This window comes from Mchenga conophoros, linkage group LG3 (assembly GCF_057382185.1).
Source record: "Mchenga conophoros isolate Kocher_MC1m ecotype Shallow Benthic linkage group LG3, M_conophoros_male_GT1.1, whole genome shotgun sequence".
NCBI lineage: Eukaryota > Metazoa > Chordata > Actinopteri > Cichliformes > Cichlidae > Mchenga > Mchenga conophoros.
The window spans coordinates 82,107,019-82,124,213 of NC_140528.1; the positions used below are offsets into that span (position 1 = coordinate 82,107,019).

The 17,195-nt window shown below is 58.2% G+C and overlaps 8 non-coding genes and 1 pseudogene across 8 annotated transcripts; all 9 read left to right on the forward strand.

Annotated features, from left to right (window-relative positions):
• The first annotated feature begins 1,492 nt into the window (after window positions 1-1,492).
• On the forward strand, window positions 1,493-1,611 carry LOC146580930 (5S ribosomal RNA). The gene has a single exon (XR_014891987.1). It is a non-coding gene; the product is annotated as a 5S ribosomal RNA (ribosomal RNA).
• A 738-nt stretch (window positions 1,612-2,349) lies between these two features.
• LOC146580931 (5S ribosomal RNA) lies at window positions 2,350-2,468 on the forward strand. Its single transcript, XR_014891919.1, has one exon. It is a non-coding gene; the product is annotated as a 5S ribosomal RNA (ribosomal RNA).
• Window positions 2,469-4,197: 1,729 nt separating this feature from the next.
• LOC146580932 (5S ribosomal RNA) lies at window positions 4,198-4,316 on the forward strand. Its single transcript, XR_014891775.1, has one exon. It is a non-coding gene; the product is annotated as a 5S ribosomal RNA (ribosomal RNA).
• Window positions 4,317-6,008: 1,692 nt separating this feature from the next.
• Window positions 6,009-6,127, forward strand: LOC146580933 (5S ribosomal RNA). The gene has a single exon (XR_014892010.1). It is a non-coding gene; the product is annotated as a 5S ribosomal RNA (ribosomal RNA).
• A 1,649-nt stretch (window positions 6,128-7,776) lies between these two features.
• On the forward strand, window positions 7,777-7,895 carry LOC146580934 (5S ribosomal RNA). The gene has a single exon (XR_014891776.1). It is a non-coding gene; the product is annotated as a 5S ribosomal RNA (ribosomal RNA).
• Window positions 7,896-9,665: 1,770 nt separating this feature from the next.
• LOC146580935 (5S ribosomal RNA) lies at window positions 9,666-9,784 on the forward strand. The gene has a single exon (XR_014891778.1). It is a non-coding gene; the product is annotated as a 5S ribosomal RNA (ribosomal RNA).
• Window positions 9,785-10,483: 699 nt separating this feature from the next.
• LOC146580936 (5S ribosomal RNA) lies at window positions 10,484-10,602 on the forward strand (annotated as a pseudogene).
• Window positions 10,603-12,173: 1,571 nt separating this feature from the next.
• On the forward strand, window positions 12,174-12,292 carry LOC146580937 (5S ribosomal RNA). The gene has a single exon (XR_014891779.1). It is a non-coding gene; the product is annotated as a 5S ribosomal RNA (ribosomal RNA).
• A 1,989-nt stretch (window positions 12,293-14,281) lies between these two features.
• LOC146580938 (5S ribosomal RNA) lies at window positions 14,282-14,400 on the forward strand. The gene has a single exon (XR_014891780.1). It is a non-coding gene; the product is annotated as a 5S ribosomal RNA (ribosomal RNA).
• Window positions 14,401-17,195: the final 2,795 nt, after the last annotated feature.

Genomic DNA, 17,195 nt, shown 5'->3' on the forward strand with positions numbered 1-17,195 from the left:
AAGGGGTGTATTAAAAGACCAAAAGCAGCTGCCCATTAATGAGGGCACATTAACGACATTGCTTTTGGCTGTTTTCCAATGTCTTGTGCTGCTAGCTGATGCCACCTACACCACACCAGGGCCTGAGTGACCGGCTGGGGCCACTTACACCACATCAGGGCCTGTGGCTCTGGCTGAGGCCACTTACACCACACCAGGGCCTGTGGCTGCTGGCTGAGGCCACTTACACCACACCAGGGCCTGTGGCTTCTGGCTGAGGCCACTTACACCACACCAGGGCCTGTGGCTGCTGGCTGAGGCCACCTACACCACACCAGGGCATTAGTTGCTATTGAGGCCAATTACACCACACCAGGGTCTGTGGCTCTTGCTCAGGCCACTTACACCACACCAGGGCCTGTGGCTCTTGCTCAGGCCACTTACACCACACCAGGGCCTGTGGCTGCTGGCTGAGGCCACTTACACCACACCAGGGCCTGTGGCTGCTGGCTTAGGCCACCTACACCACACCAGGGCCTTAGTTGCTATTGAGGCCAATTACACCACACAAGGGCCTGTGGCTGCTGGCTGAGGCCACCTACACCACACCAGGGCCTTAGTTGCTATTGAGGCCACTTACACCACACCAGGGCCTGTGGCTGCTGGCTGAGGCCACCTACACCACACCAGGGCCCTTTTGCTGCTGGCTGAGGCCACTTACACCACACCAGTGCCTGTGGCTTCTGGCTGAGGCCACTTACACCACACCAGGGCCTGTGGCTGCTGGCTGAGGCCACTTACACCACACCAGGGCCTGTGGCTCTTGCTCAGGCCACTCACATCACACCAGGCCCTGCGCTTCTGGCCGAGGCCATCTTCACCAAACCAGGCCCTGTGGTTCTTGCTCAGGCCACTTACACCACACCAGGGCCTTATTTGCTATTGAGGCCACTTACACCACACCAGGGCCTGTGGCACTTGCTCAGGCCACTTACACCACACCAGGGCCTGTGGCACTTGCTCAGGCCACTTACACCACACCAGGGCCTGTGGCTGCTGGCTGAGGCCACTTACACCACACCAGGGCTTGTGGCTCTTGCTCAGGCCACTTACACCACACCAGGGCCTGTGGCACTGGCTGAGGCCACTTAGACCACACCAGGGCCTGTGGCTGCTGGCTGAGGCCACTCACACCACACCAGGGCCTGTGGCTGCTAGCTGAGGCCACTTACACCAAACCAGGGCCTGTGGCTGCTTGCTGAGGCCATCTTCACCAAACCAGGCCCTGTGCTGCTTGCTGTGGCCATGTAAAACACACCAGGTCCTGTGCTGGTTCTTGAGGCCATCTTCAACAATCCAGGGCCTGTGCTGTTGGATAAATGCCAAACTGAGCCTTTTGGTTAGGGTATTATGCAAACATGCAGGTATGGTTATAGGATTGTCTTCGTAACTTCAGGTACTTGCCACCTAATCACTTGAATCCATAAATTGAGACATTGTGCTGGGGCCAGCAGCTTACGGCCATACCACCCTGAGCACGCCTGACCTCGTCTGATCTCGGAAGCTAAGCAGGGCTGGGCTTGGTTAGTACTTGGATGGGAGACTGCCTGGGAATACCTGGTGCTGTAAGCCTTTCATTTTCATGTCATTGAACCGCTTTTGATCCAGAGAAGGGGTGTATTAAAAGACCAGAAGCAGCTCCCCATTAATGAGGGCACATTAACGACATTGCTTTTGGCTGTTTTCCAATGTCTTGTGCTGCTAGCTGATGCCACCTACACCACACCAGGGTCTGAGTGACCGGCTGGGGCCACTTACACCACACCAGGGCCTGTGGCTCCTGGCTGAGGCCACCTACACCACACCGGGGCCTTAGTTGCTATTGAGGCCAATTACACCACACCAGGGTATGTGGCTCTTGCTCAGGCCACTTACACCACACCAGGGCCTTAGTTGCTATTGAGGCCACTTACACCACACCAGGGCCTGTGGCTGCTGGCTGAGGCCACCTACACCACACCAGGGCCTTAGTTGCTATTGAGGCCAATTACACCACACCAGGGTATGTGGCTCTTGCTCAGGCCACTCACATCACACCAGGCCCTGCTCTTCTGGCCTAGGCCATCTTCACCAAACCAGGCCCTGTGCTGCTAGCTGTGGCCATGTACAACACACCAGGCCCTGTGCTGGTTCCTGAGGCCATCTTCAACAATCCAGGGCCTGTGCTGTTGGATAAATGCTAAACTGAGCCTTTGGGTTAGGGTATTATGCAAACATGCAGGTATGGTTATAGGATTGTCTTCGTAACTTCAGGTACTTGCCACCTAATCACTTGAATCCATAAATTGAGTCATTGTGCTGGGGCCAGCAGCTTATGGCCATACCACCCTGAGCACGCCCGACCTCGTCTGATCTCGGAAGCTAAGCAGGGCTGGGCTTGGTTAGTACTTGGATGGGAGACTGCCTGGGAATACCTGGTGCTGTAAGCCTTTGATTTTCATGTCATTGAACCGCTTTTGATCCAGAGAAGGGGTGTATTAAAAGACCAAAAGCAGCTGCCCATTAATGAGGGCACATTAACGACACTGCTTTTGGCTCTTTTCCAATGTCTTGTGCTGCTAGCTGATGCAACCTACACCACACAAGGGCCTGAGTGACCGGCTGGGGCCACTTACACCACATCAGGGCCTGTGGCTGCTGGCTGAGGCCACCTACACCACACCAGGGCATTAGTTGCTATTGAGGCCAATTACACCACACCAGGGTCTGTGGCTCTTGCTCAGGCCACTTACACCACACCAGGGCCTGTGGCTCTTGCTCAGGCCACTTACACCACACCAGGGCCTGTGGCTGCTGGCTGAGGCCACCTACACCACACCAGGGCATTAGTTGCTATTGAGGCCAATTACACCACACCAGGGTCTGTGGCTCTTGCTCAGGCCACTTACACCACACCAGGGCCTGTGGCTCTTGCTCAGGCCACTTACACCACACCAGGGCCTGTGGCACTGGCTGAGGCCACTTACACCACACCAGGGCCTGTGGCTGCTGGCTGAGGCCACTTACACCACACCAGGGCCTGTGGCTGCTGGCTGAGGCCACTTACACCACACCAGGGCCTGTGGCTCTTGCTCAGGCCACTTACACCACACCAGGGCCTGTGGCACTGGCTGAGGCCACTTACACCACACCAGGGCCTGTGGCTGCTGGCTTAGGCCACCTACACCACACCAGGGCCTTAGTTGCTATTGAGGCCAATTACACCACACAAGGGCCTGTGGCTGCTGGCTGAGGCCACCTACACCACACCAGGGCCTGTGGCTGCTGGCTGAGGCCACTTACACCACACCAGGGCCCTTTTGCTGCTGGCTGAGGCCACTTACACCACACCAGTGCCTGTGGCTTCTGGCTGAGGCGACTTACACCACACCAGGGCCTGTGGCTGCTGGCTGAGGCCACTTACACCACACCAGGGCCTGTGGCTGCTGGCTGAGGCCACTTACACCACACCAGGGCCTGTGGCTGCTGGCTGAGGCCACCTACACCACACCAGGGCATTAGTTGCTATTGAGGCCAATTACACCACACCAGGGTCTGTGGCTCTTGCTCAGGCCACTTACACCACACCAGGGCCTGTGGCTCTTGCTCAGGCCACTTACACCACACCAGGGCCTGTGGCTGCTGGCTGAGGCCACTTACACCACACCAGGGCCTGTGGCTGCTGGCTGAGGCCACCTACACCACACCAGGCCCTGTTGCGGCTGGCTGAGGCCACCTACACCACACCAGGGCCTGTGGCTGCTGGCTGAGGCCACTTACACCACACCAGTGCCTGTGGCTTCTGGCTGAGGCGACTTACACCACACCAGGGCCTGTGGCTGCTGGCTGAGGCCACTTACACCACACCAAGGCCTGTGGCTCTTGCTCAGGCCACTCACATCACACCAGGCCCTGCGCTTCTGGCCGAGGCCATCTTCACCAAACCAGGCCCTGTGCGCCTTGCTGTGGCCATGTACAACACACCAGGCCCTGTGCTGGTTCCTGAGGCCATCTTCAACAATCCAGGGCCTGTGCTGTTGGATAAATGCCAAACTGAGCCTTTGGGTTAGGGTATTATGCAAACATGCAGGTATGGTTATAGCATTGTCTTCGTAACTTCAGGTACTTGCCACCTAATCACTTGAATCCATAAATTGAGACATTGTGCTGGAGCCAGCAGCTTACGGCCATACCACCCTGAGCACGCCCGACCTCGTCTGATCTCGGAAGCTAAGCAGGGCTGGGCTTGGTTAGTACTTGGATGGGAGACTGCCTGGGAATACCTGGTGCTGTAAGCCTTTCATTTTCATGTCATTGAACCGCTTTTGATCCAGAGAAGGGGTGTATTAAAAGACCAAAAGCAGCTGCCCATTAATGAGGGCACATTAACGACATTGCTTTTGGCTCTTTTCCAATGTCTTGTGCTGCTAGCTGATGCAACCTACACCACACAAGGGCCTGAGGGACTGGCTGGGGCCACTTACACCACATCAGGGCCTGTGGCTCTGGCTGAGGCCACTTTCACCACACCAGGGCCTGTGGCTGCTGGCTGAGGCCACCTACACCACACCAGGGCATTAGTTGCTATTGAGGCCAATTACACCACACCAGGGTCTGTGGCTCTTGCTCAGGCCACTTACACCACACCAGGGCCTGTGGCTCTTGCTCAGGCCACTTACACCACACCAGGGCCTGTGGCTGCTGGCTGAGGCCACCTACACCACACCAGGGCATTAGTTGCTATTGAGGCCAATTACACCACACCAGGGTCTGTGGCTCTTGCTCAGGCCACTTACACCACACCAGGGCCTGTGGCTCTTGCTCAGGCCACTTACACCACACCAGGGCCTGTGGCTGCTGGCTGAGGCCACCTACACCACACCAGGGCCTGTGGCTGCTGGCTGAGGCGACTTACACCACACCAGGGCCCTTTTGCTGCTGGCTGAGGCCACTTACACCACACCAGTGCCTGTGGCTTCTGTCTGAGGCGACTTACACCACACCAGGGCCTGTGGCTGCTGGCTGAGGCCAATTACACCACACCAGGGTCTGTGGCTCTTGCTCAGGCCACTTACACCACACCAGGGCCTGTGGCACTGGCTGAGGCCACTTACACCACACCAGGGCCTGTGGCTGCTGGCTGAGGCCACTTACACCACACCAGGGCCTGTGGCTGCTGGCTGAGGCCACTTACACCACACCAGGGCCTGTGGCTGCTGGCTGAGGCCACCTACACCACACCAGGACCTGTGGCTGCTGGCTGAGGCGACTTACACCACACCAGGGCCCTTTTGCTGCTGGCTGAGGCCACTTACACCACACCAGTGCCTGTGGCTTCTGGCTGAGGCGACTTACACCACACCAGGGCCTGTGGCTGCTGGCTGATGCCACCTACACCACACCAGGGCCTGAGTGACCGGCTGGGGCCACTTACACCACATCAGGGCCTGTGGCTGCTGGCTGAGGCCAGTTACACCACACCAGAGCCTGTGGCTGCTGGCTGAAGCCACTTACACCACACCAGGGCCTTAGTTGCTATTGATGCCACCTACACCACACCAGGGCCTGAGTGACCGGCTGGGGCCACTTACACCACACCAGGGCCTGTGGCTTCTGGCTGAGGCGACTTACACCACACCAGGGCCTGTGGCTGCTGGCTGAGGCCACTTACACCACACCAAGGCCTGTGGCTCTTGCTCAGGCCACTCACATCACACCAGGCCCTGCGCTTCTGGCCGAGGCCATCTTCACCAAACCAGGCCCTGTGCTCCTTGCTGTGGCCATGAACAACACACCAGGCCCTGTGCTGGTTCCTGAGGCCATCTTCAACAATCCAGGGCCTGTGCTGTTGGATAAATGCCAAACTGAGCCTTTGGGTTAGGGTATTATGCAAACATGCAGGTATGGTTATAGCATTGTCTTCGTAACTTCAGGTACTTGCCACCTAATCACTTGAATCCATAAATTGAGACATTGTGCTGGAGCCAGCAGCTTACGGCCATACCACCCTGATCACGCCCGACCTCGTCTGATCTCGGAAGCTAAGCAGGGCTGGGCTTGGTTAGTACGTGGATGGGAGACTGCCTGGGAATACCTGGTGCTGTAAGCCTTTGATTTTCATGTCATTGAACCGCTTTTGATCCAGAGAAGGGGTGTATTAAAAGACCAAAAGCAGCTGCCCATTAATGAGGGCACATTAACGACACTGCTTTTGGCTCTTTTCCAATGTCTTGTGCTGCTAGCTGATGCAACCTACACCACACAAGGGCCTGAGTGACCGGCTGGGGCCACTTACACCACATCAGGGCCTGTGGCTGCTGGCTGAGGCCACCTACACCACACCAGGGCATTAGTTGCTATTGAGGCCAATTACACCACACCAGGGTCTGTGGCTCTTGCTCAGGCCACTTACACCACACCAGGGCCTGTGGCTGCTGGCTGAGGCCACCTACACCACACCAGGGCATTAGTTGCTATTGAGGCCAATTACACCACACCAGGGTCTGTGGCTCTTGCTCAGGCCACTTACACCACACCAGGGCCTGTGGCTCTTGCTCAGGCCACTTACACCACACCAGGGCCTGTGGCACTGGCTGAGGCCACTTACACCACACCAGGGCCTGTGGCTCTTGCTCAGGCCACTTACACCACACCAGGGCCTGTGGCTGCTGGCTGAGGACACTTACACCACACCAGGGCCTGTGGCTCTTGCTCAGGCCACTTACACCACACCAGGGCCTGTGGCACTGGCTGAGGCCACTTACACCACACCAGGGCCTGTGGCTGCTGGCTTAGGCCACCTACACCACACCAGGGCCTTAGTTGCTATTGAGGCCAATTACACCACACAAGGGCCTGTGGCTGCTGGCTGAGGCCACCTACACCACACCAGGGCCTGTGGCTGCTGGCTGAGGCCACTTACACCACACCAGGGCCCTTTTGCTGCTGGCTGAGGCCACTTACACCACACCAGTGCCTGTGGCTTCTGGCTGAGGCGACTTACACCACACCAGGGCCTGTGGCTGCTGGCTGAGGCCACTTACACCACACCAGGGCCTGTGGCTGCTGGCTGAGGCCACCTACACCACACCAGGGCATTAGTTGCTATTGAGGCCAATTACACCACACCAGGGTCTGTGGCTCTTGCTCAGGCCACTTACACCACACCAGGGCCTGTGGCTCTTGCTCAGGCCACTTACACCACACCAGGGCCTGTGGCTGCTGGCTGAGGCCACTTACACCACACCAGGGCCTGTGGCTGCTGGCTGAGGCCACCTACACCACACCAGGCCCTGTGGCGGCTGGCTGAGGCCACCTACACCACACCAGGGCCTGTGGCTGCTGGCTGAGGCCACTTACACCACACCAGTGCCTGTGGCTTCTGGCTGAGGCGACTTACACCACACCAGGGCCTGTGGCTGCTGGCTGAGGCCACTTACACCACACCAAGGCCTGTGGCTCTTGCTCAGGCCACTCACATCACACCAGGCCCTGCGCTTCTGGCCGAGGCCATCTTCACCAAACCAGGCCCTGTGCTCCTTGCTGTGGCCATGTACAACACACCAGGCCCTGTGCTGGTTCCTGAGGCCATCTTCAACAATCCAGGGCCTGTGCTGTTGGATAAATGCCAAACTGAGCCTTTGGGTTAGGGTATTATGCAAACATGCAGGTATGGTTATAGCATTGTCTTCGTAACTTCAGGTACTTGCCACCTAATCACTTGAATCCATAAATTGAGACATTGTGCTGGAGCCAGCAGCTTACGGCCATACCACCCTGAGCACGCCCGACCTCGTCTGATCTCGGAAGCTAAGCAGGGCTGGGCTTGGTTAGTACTTGGATGGGAGACTGCCTGGGAATACCTGGTGCTGTAAGCCTTTGATTTTCATGTCATTGAACCGCTTTTGATCCAGAGAAGGGGTGTATTAAAAGACCAAAAGCAGATGCCCATTAATGAGGGCACATTAACGACATTGCTTTTGGCTCTTTTCCAATGTCTTGTGCTGCTAGCTGATGCAACCTACACCACACAAGGGCCTGAGGGACCGGCTGGGGCCACTTACACCACATCAGGGCCTGTGGCTCTGGCTGAGGCCACTTTCACCACACCAGGGCCTGTGGCTGCTGGCTGAGGCCACCTACACCACACCAGGGCATTAGTTGCTATTGAGGCCAATTACACCACACCAGGGTCTGTGGCTCTTGCTCAGGCCACTTACACCACACCAGGGCCTGTGGCTCTTGCTCAGGCCACTTACACCACACCAGGGCCTGTGGCTGCTGGCTGAGGCCACCTACACCACACCAGGGCATTAGTTGCTATTGAGGCCAATTACACCACACCAGGGTCTGTGGCTCTTGCTCAGGCCACTTACACCACACCAGGGCCTGTGGCTCTTGCTCAGGCCACTTACACCACACCAGGGCCTGTGGCTGCTGGCTGAGGCCACCTACACCACACCAGGGCCTGTGGCTGCTGGCTGAGGCGACTTACACCACACCAGGGCCCTTTTGCTGCTGGCTGAGGCCAATTACACCACACCAGGGTCTGTGGCTCTTGCTCAGGCCACTTACACCACACCAGGGCCTGTGGCACTGGCTGAGGCCACTTACACCACACCAGGGCCTGTGGCTGCTGGCTGAGGCCACTTACACCACACCAGGGCCTGTGGCTGCTGGCTTAGGCCACCTACACCACACCAGGGCCTTAGTTGCTATTGAGGCCAATTACACCACACAAGGGCCTGTGGCTGCTGGCTGAGGCCACCTACACCACACCAGGGCCTGTGGCTGCTGGCTGAGGCCACTTACACCACACCAGGGCCCTTTTGCTGCTGGCTGAGGCCACTTACACCACACCAGTGCCTGTGGCTTCTGGCTGAGGCGACTTACACCACACCAGGGCCTGTGGCTGCTGGCTGAGGCCACTTACACCACACCAGGGCCTGTGGCTGCTGGCTGAGGCCACCTACACCACACCAGGGCATTAGTTGCTATTGAGGCCAATTACACCACACCAGGGTCTGTGGCTCTTGCTCAGGCCACTTACACCACACCAGGGCCTGTGGCTCTTGCTCAGGCCACTTACACCACACCAGGGCCTGTGGCTGCTGGCTGAGGCCACTTACACCACACCAGGGCCTGTGGCTGCTGGCTGAGGCCACCTACACCACACCAGGCCCTGTGGCGGCTGGCTGAGGCCACCTACACCACACCAGGGCCTGTGGCTGCTGGCTGAGGCCACTTACACCACACCAGTGCCTGTGGCTTCTGGCTGAGGCGACTTACACCACACCAGGGCCTGTGGCTGCTGGCTGAGGCCACTTACACCACACCAAGGCCTGTGGCTCTTGCTCAGGCCACTCACATCACACCAGGCCCTGCGCTTCTGGCCGAGGCCATCTTCACCAAACCAGGCCCTGTGCTCCTTGCTGTGGCCATGTACAACACACCAGGCCCTGTGCTGGTTCCTGAGGCCATCTTCAACAATCCAGGGCCTGTGCTGTTGGATAAATGCTAAACTGAGCCTTTGGGTTAGGGTATTATGCAAACATGCAGGTATGGTTATAGCATTGTCTTCGTAACTTCAGGTACTTGCCACCTAATCACTTGAATCCATAAATTGAGACATTGTGCTGGAGCCAGCAGCTTACGGCCATACCACCCTGAGCACGCCCGACCTCGTCTGATCTCGGAAGCTAAGCAGGGCTGGGCTTGGTTAGTACTTGGATGGGAGACTGCCTGGGAATACCTGGTGCTGTAAGCCTTTAATTTTCATGTCATTGAACCGCTTTTGATCCAGAGAAGGGGTGTATTAAAAGACCAAAAGCAGCTGCCCATTAATGAGGGCACATTAACGACATTGCTTTTGGCTCTTTTCCAATGTCTTGTGCTGCTAGCTGATGCAACCTACACCACACAAGGGCCTGAGGGACCGGCTGGGGCCACTTACACCACACCAGGGCCTGTGGCTCTGGCTGAGGCCACTTTCACCACACCAGGGCCTGTGGCTGCTGGCTGAGGCCACCTACACCACACCAGGGCATTAGTTGCTATTGAGGCCAATTACACCACACCAGGGTCTGTGGCTCTTGCTCAGGCCACTTACACCACACCAGGGCCTTAGTTGCTATTGAGGCCAATTACACCACACCAGGGCCTGTGGCTCTTGCTCAGGCCACTCACATCACACCAGGCCCTGCGCTTCTGGCCGAGGCCATCTTCACCAAACCAGGCCCTGTGCTGCTAGCTGTGGCCATGTACAACACACCAGGCCCTGTGCTGGTTCCTGAGGCCATCTTCAACAATCCAGGGCCTGTGCTGTTGGATAAATGCTAAACTGAGCCTTTGGGTTAGGGTATTATGCAAACATGAAGGTAGGGTTATAGGATTGTCTTCGTAACTTCAGGTACTTGCCACCTAATCACCTGAATCCATAAATTGAGACATTGTGCTGGGGCCAGCAGCTTACGGCCATACCACCCTGAGCACGCCCGACCTCGTCTGATCTCGGAAGCTGAGCAGGGCTGGGCTTGGTTAGTACTTGGATGGGAGACTGCCTGGGAATACCTGGTGCTGTAAGCCTTTCATTTTAATGTCATTGAACCGCTTTTGATCCAGAGAAGGGGTGTATTAAAAGACCAAAAGCAGCTGCCCATTAATGAGGGCACATTAACGACATTGCTTTTGGCTGTTTTCCAATGTCTTGTGCTGCTAGCTGATGCCACCTACACCACACCAGGGCCTGAGTGACCGGCTGGGGCCACTTACACCACATCAGGGCCTGTGGCTCTGGCTGAGGCCACTTACACCACACCAGGGCCTGTGGCTGCTGGCTGAGGCCACTTACACCACACCAGGGCCTTAGTTGCTATTGAGGCCAATTACACCACACCATGGTCTGTGGCTCTTGCTCAGGCCACTTACACCACACCAGGGCCTGTGGCACTGGCCGAGGCCACTTACACCACACCAGGGCCTGTGGCTGCTGGCTGAGGCCACTTACACCACACAAGGGCTTGTGGCTGCTGGCTGAGGCCACCTACACCACACCAGGGCCTGTGGCTGCTGGCTGAGGCCACCTACACCACACCAGGGCCTGTGGCTCTTGCTCAGGCCACTTACACCACACCAGGGCCTGTGGCTCTTGCTCAGGCCACTTACACCACACCAGGGCCTGTGGCTCTTGCTCAGGCCACTCATATCACACCAGGCCCTGTGCTTCTGGCTGAGGCCACTTACACCACACCAGGGCCTGTGGCTGCTGGCTGAGGCCACTTACACCACACCAGGGCCTGTGGCTGCTGGCTGAGGCCATCTACACCACACCAGGGCCTGTGACTGCTGGCTGAGGCGACTTACACCACACCAGGGCCCTTTTGCTGCTGGCTGAGGCCACTTACACCACACCAGTGCCTGTGGCTTCTGGCTGAGGCGACTTACACCACACCAGGGCCTGTGGCTGCTGGCTGAGGCCACTTACACCACACCAGGCCCTGCGCTTCTGGCCGAGGCCATCTTCACCAAACCAGGCCCTGTGGCTCTTGCTCAGGCCACTTACACCACACCAGGGCCTGTGGCTCTGGCTTAGGCCACTTACACCACACCAGGGCCTGTGGCACTTGCTCAGGCCACTTACACCACACCAGGGCCTGTGGCTGCTGGCTGAGGCCACTTACACCACACCAGGACCTGTGGCTCTTACTCAGGCCACTTACACCACACCAGGGCCTGTGGCACTGGCTGAGGCCACTTAGACCACACCAGTGCCTGTGGCTGCTGGCTGAGGCCACTTACACCACACCAGGGCCTGTGGCTGCTGGCTGAGGCCACTTACACCACACCAAGGCCTGTGGCTCTTGCTCAGGCCACTCACATCACACCAGGCCCTGCGCTTCTGGCCGAGGCCATCTTCACCAAACCAGGCCCTGTGCTGCTTGCTGTGGCCATGTACAACACACCAGGCCCTGTGCTGTTTCCTGAGGCCATCTTCAACAATCCAGGGCCTGTGCTGTTGGATAAATGCCAAACTGAGCCTTTGGGTTAGGGTATTATGCAAACATGCAGGTATGGTTATAGCATTGTCTTCGTAACTTCAGGTACTTGCCACCTAATCACTTGAATCCATAAATTGAGACATTGTGCTGTGCCCAGCAGCTTACGGCCATACCACCCTGAGCACGCCCGACCTCGTCTGATCTCGGAAGCTAAGCAGGGCTGGGCTTGGTTAGTACTTGGATGGGAGACTGCCTGGGAATACCTGGTGCTGTAAGCCTTTCATTTTCATGTCATTGAACCGCTTTTGATCCAGAGAAGGGGTGTATTAAAAGACCAAAAGCCCATTAATGAGGGCACATTAGCGACATTGCTTTTGGCTCTTTTCCAATGTCTTGTGCTGCTAGCTGATGCCACCTACACCACACCAGGGCCTGAGTGACCGGCTGGGGCCACTTACACCACATCAGGGCCTGTGGCTCTGGCTGAGGCCACTTACACCACACCAGGGCCTGTGGCTGCTGGCTGAGGCCACATACACCACACCAGAGCCTGTGGCTGCTGGCTGAAGCCACTTACACCACACCAGGGCCTTGGTTGCTATTGAGGCCACTTACACCACACCAGGGCCTGTGGCTGCTGGCTGAGGCCACCTACACCACACCAGGGCCTGTGGCTGCTGGCTGAGGCCACTTACACCACACCAGGGCCTGTGGCTGCTGGCTGAAGCCACTTACACCACACCAGGGCCTTAGTTGCTATTGAGGCCACTTACACCACACCAGGGCCTGTGGCTGCTGGCTGAGGCCACCTACACCACACCAGGGCCCTTTTGCTGCTGGCTGAGGCCACTTACACCACACCAGTGCCTGTGGCTTCTGGCTGAGGCAACTTACACCACACCAGGGCCTGTGGCTGCTGGCTGAGGCCACTTACACCACACCAGGGCCTGTGGCTCTTGCTCAGGCCACTCACATCACACCAGGCCCTGCGCTTCTGGCCGAGGCCATCTTCACCAAACCAGGCCCTGTGGCTCTTGCTCAGGCCACTTACACCACACCAGGGCCTGTGGCTCTGGCTTAGGCCACTTACACCACACCAGGGCCTGTGGCTGCTGGCTGAGGTCACCTACACCACACCAGGGCCTTAGTTGCTATTGAGGCCAATTACACCACACCAGGGTCTGTGGCTCTTGCTCAGGCCACTTACACCACACCAGGGCCTGTGGCACTGGCTGAGGCCACTTACACCACACCAGGGCCTGTGGCCACTTACACCACACCAGGGCCTGTGGCTGCTGGCTTAGGCCACCTACACCACACCAGGGCCTTAGTTGCTATTGAGGCCAATTACACCACACAAGGGCCTGTGGCTGCTGGCTGAGGCCACCTACACCACACCAGGGCCTGTGGCTGCTGGCTGAGGCCACTTACACCACACCAGGGCCCTTTTGCTGCTGGCTGAGGCCACTTACACCACACCAGTGCCTGTGGCTTCTGGCTGAGGCGACTTACACCACACCATGGCCTGTGGCTGCTGGCTGAGGCCACTTACACCACACCAGGGCCTGTGGCTGCTGGCTGAGGCCACCTACACCACACCAGGGAATTAGTTGCTATTGAGGCCAATTACACCACACCAGGGTCTGTGGCTCTTGCTCAGGCCACTTACACCACACCAGGGCCTGTGGCTCTTGCTCAGGCCACTTACACCACACCAGGGCCTGTGGCTGCTGGCTGAGGCCACTTACACCACACCAGGGCCTGTGGCTGCTGGCTGAGGCCACCTACACCACACCAGGGCCTGTGGCTGCTGGCTGAGGCCACCTACACCACACCAGGGCCTGTGGCTGCTGGCTGAGGCCACTTACACCACACCAGTGCCTGTGGCTTCTGGCTGAGGCGACTTACACCACACCAGGGCCTGTGGCTGCTGGCTGAGGCCACTTACACCACACCAAGGCCTGTGGCTCTTGCTCAGGCCACTCACATCACACCAGGCCCTGCGCTTCTGGCCGAGGCCATCTTCACCAAACCAGGCCCTGTGCTCCTTGCTGTGGCCATGTACAACACACCAGGCCCTGTGCTGGTTCCTGAGGCCATCTTCAACAATCCAGGGCCTGTGCTGTTGGATAAATGCCAAACTGAGCCTTTGGGTTAGGGTATTATGCAAACATGCAGGTATGGTTATAGCATTGTCTTCGTAACTTCAGGTACTTGCCACCTAATCACTTGAATCCATAAATTGAGACATTGTGCTGGAGCCAGCAGCTTACGGCCATACCACCCTGAGCACGCCCGACCTCGTCTGATCTCGGAAGCTAAGCAGGGCTGGGCTTGGTTAGTACTTGGATGGGAGACTGCCTGGGAATACCTGGTGCTGTAAGCCCTTCATTTTCATGTCATTGAACCGCTTTTGATCCAGAGAAGGGGTGTATTAAAAGACCAAAAGCAGCTGCCCATTAATGAGGGCACATTAACGACACTGCTTTTGGCTCTTTTCCAATGTCTTGTGCTGCTAGCTGATGCAACCTACACCACACAAGGGCCTGAGTGACCGGCTGGGGCCACTTACACCACATCAGGGCCTGTGGCTCTGGCTGAGGCCACTTTCACCACACCAGGGCCTGTGGCTGCTGGCTGAGGCCACCTACACCACACCAGGGCATTAGTTGCTATTGAGGCCAATTACACCACACCAGGGTCTGTGGCTCTTGCTCAGGCCACTTACACCACACCAGGGCCTGTGGCTCTTGCTCAGGCCACTTACACCACACCAGGGCCTGTGGCTGCTGGCTGAGGCCACCTACACCACACCAGGGCATTAGTTGCTATTGAGGCCAATTACACCACACCAGGGTCTGTGGCTCTTGCTCAGGCCACTTACACCACACCAGGGCCTGTGGCTCTTGCTCAGGCCACTTACACCACACCAGGGCCTGTGGCTGCTGGCTGAGGCCACCTACACCACACCAGGGCCTGTGGCTGCTGGCTGAGGCGACTTACACCACACCAGGGCCCTTTTGCTGCTGGCTGAGGCCACTTACACCACACCAGTGCCTGTGGCTTCTGTCTGAGGCGACTTACACCACACCAGGGCCTGTGGCTGCTGGCTGAGGCCAATTACACCACACCAGGGTCTGTGGCTCTTGCTCAGGCCACTTACACCACACCAGGGCCTGTGGCACTGGCTGAGGCCACTTACACCACACCAGGGCCTGTGGCTGCTGGCTGAGGCCACTTACACCACACCAGGGCCTGTGGCTGCTGGCTGCTGGCTGAGGCCACTTACACCACACCAGGGCCTGTGGCTGCTGGCTGAGGCGACTTACACCACACCAGGGCCCTTTTGCTGCTGGCTGAGGCCACTTACACCACACCAGTGCCTGTGGCTTCTGGCTGAGGCGACTTACACCACACCAGGGCCTGTGGCTGCTGGCTGATGCCACCTACACCACACCAGGGCCTGAGTGACCGGCTGGGGCCACTTACACCACATCAGGGCCTGTGGCTGCTGGCTGAGGCCAGTTACACCACACCAGAGCCTGTGGCTGCTGGCTGAAGCCACTTACACCACACCAGGGCCTTAGTTGCTATTGAGGCCACTTACACCACACCAGGGCCTGTGGCTGCTGGCTGAGGCCACCTACACCACACCAGGGCCCTTTTGCTGCTGGCTGAGGCCACTTATACCACACCAGTGCCTGTGGCTTCTGGCTGAGGCCACTTACACCACACCAGGGCCTGTGGCTGCTGGCTGAGGCCACTTACACCACACCAGGGCCTGTGGCTCTTGCTCAGGCCACTCACATCACACCAGGCCCTGCGCTTCTGGCCGAGGCCATCTTCACCAAACCAGGCCCTGTGGTTCTTGCTCAGGCCACTTACACCACACCAGGGCCTTATTTGCTATTGAGGCCACTTACACCACACCAGGGCCTGTGGCACTTGCTCAGGCCACTTACACCACACCAGGGCCTGTGGCACTTGCTCAGGCCACTTACACCACACCAGGGCCTGTGGCTGCTGGCTGAGGCCACCTACACCACACCAGGGCATTAGTTGCTATTGAGGCCAATTACACCACACCAGGGTCTGTGGCTCTTGCTCAGGCCACTTACACCACACCAGGGCCTGTGGCTCTTGCTCAGGCCACTTACACCACACCAGGGCCTGTGGCTGCTGGCTGAGGCCACCTACACCACACCAGGGCCTGTGGCTGCTGGCTGAGGCGACTTACACCACACCAGGGCCCTTTTGCTGCTGGCTGAGGCCACTTACACCACACCAGGGCCTGTGGCTGCTGGCTGAGGCCACCTACACCACACCAGGGCCTGTGGCTGCTGGCTGAGGCGACTTACACCACACCAGGGCCCTTTTGCTGCTGGCTGAGGCCACTTACACCACACCAGTGCCTGTGGCTTCTGGCTGAGGCGACTTACACCACACCAGGGCCTGTGGCTGCTGGCTGATGCCACCTACACCACACCAGGGCCTGAGTGACCGGCTGGGGCCACTTACACCACATCAGGGCCTGTGGCTGCTGGCTGAGGCCAGTTACACCACACCAGAGCCTGTGGCTGCTGGCTGAAGCCACTTACACCACACCAGGGCCTTAGTTGCTATTGAGGCCACTTACACCACACCAGGGCCTGTGGCTGCTGGCTGAGGCCACCTACACCACACCAGGGCCCTTTTGCTGCTGGCTGAGGCCACTTACACCACACCAGTGCCTGTGGCTTCTGGCTGAGGCCACTTACACCACACCAGGGCCTGTGGCTGCTGGCTGAGGCCACTTACACCACACCAGGGCCTGTGGCTCTTGCTCAGGCCACTCACATCACACCAGGCCCTGCGCTTCTGGCCGAGGCCATCTTCACCAAACCAGGCCCTGTGGTTCTTGCTCAGGCCACTTACACCACACCAGGGCCTTATTTGCTATTGAGGCCACTTACACCACACCAGGGCCTGTGGCACTTGCTCAGGCCACTTACACCACACCAGGGCCTGTGGCACTTGCTCAGGCCACTTACACCACACCAGGGCCTGTGGCTGCTGGCTGAGGCCACTTACACCACAACAGGGCCTGTGGCTCTTGCTCAGGCCACTTACACCACACCAGGGCCTGTGGCTGCTGGCTGAGGCCACTTACACCACACCAGGGCCTGTGGCTGCTGGCTGAGG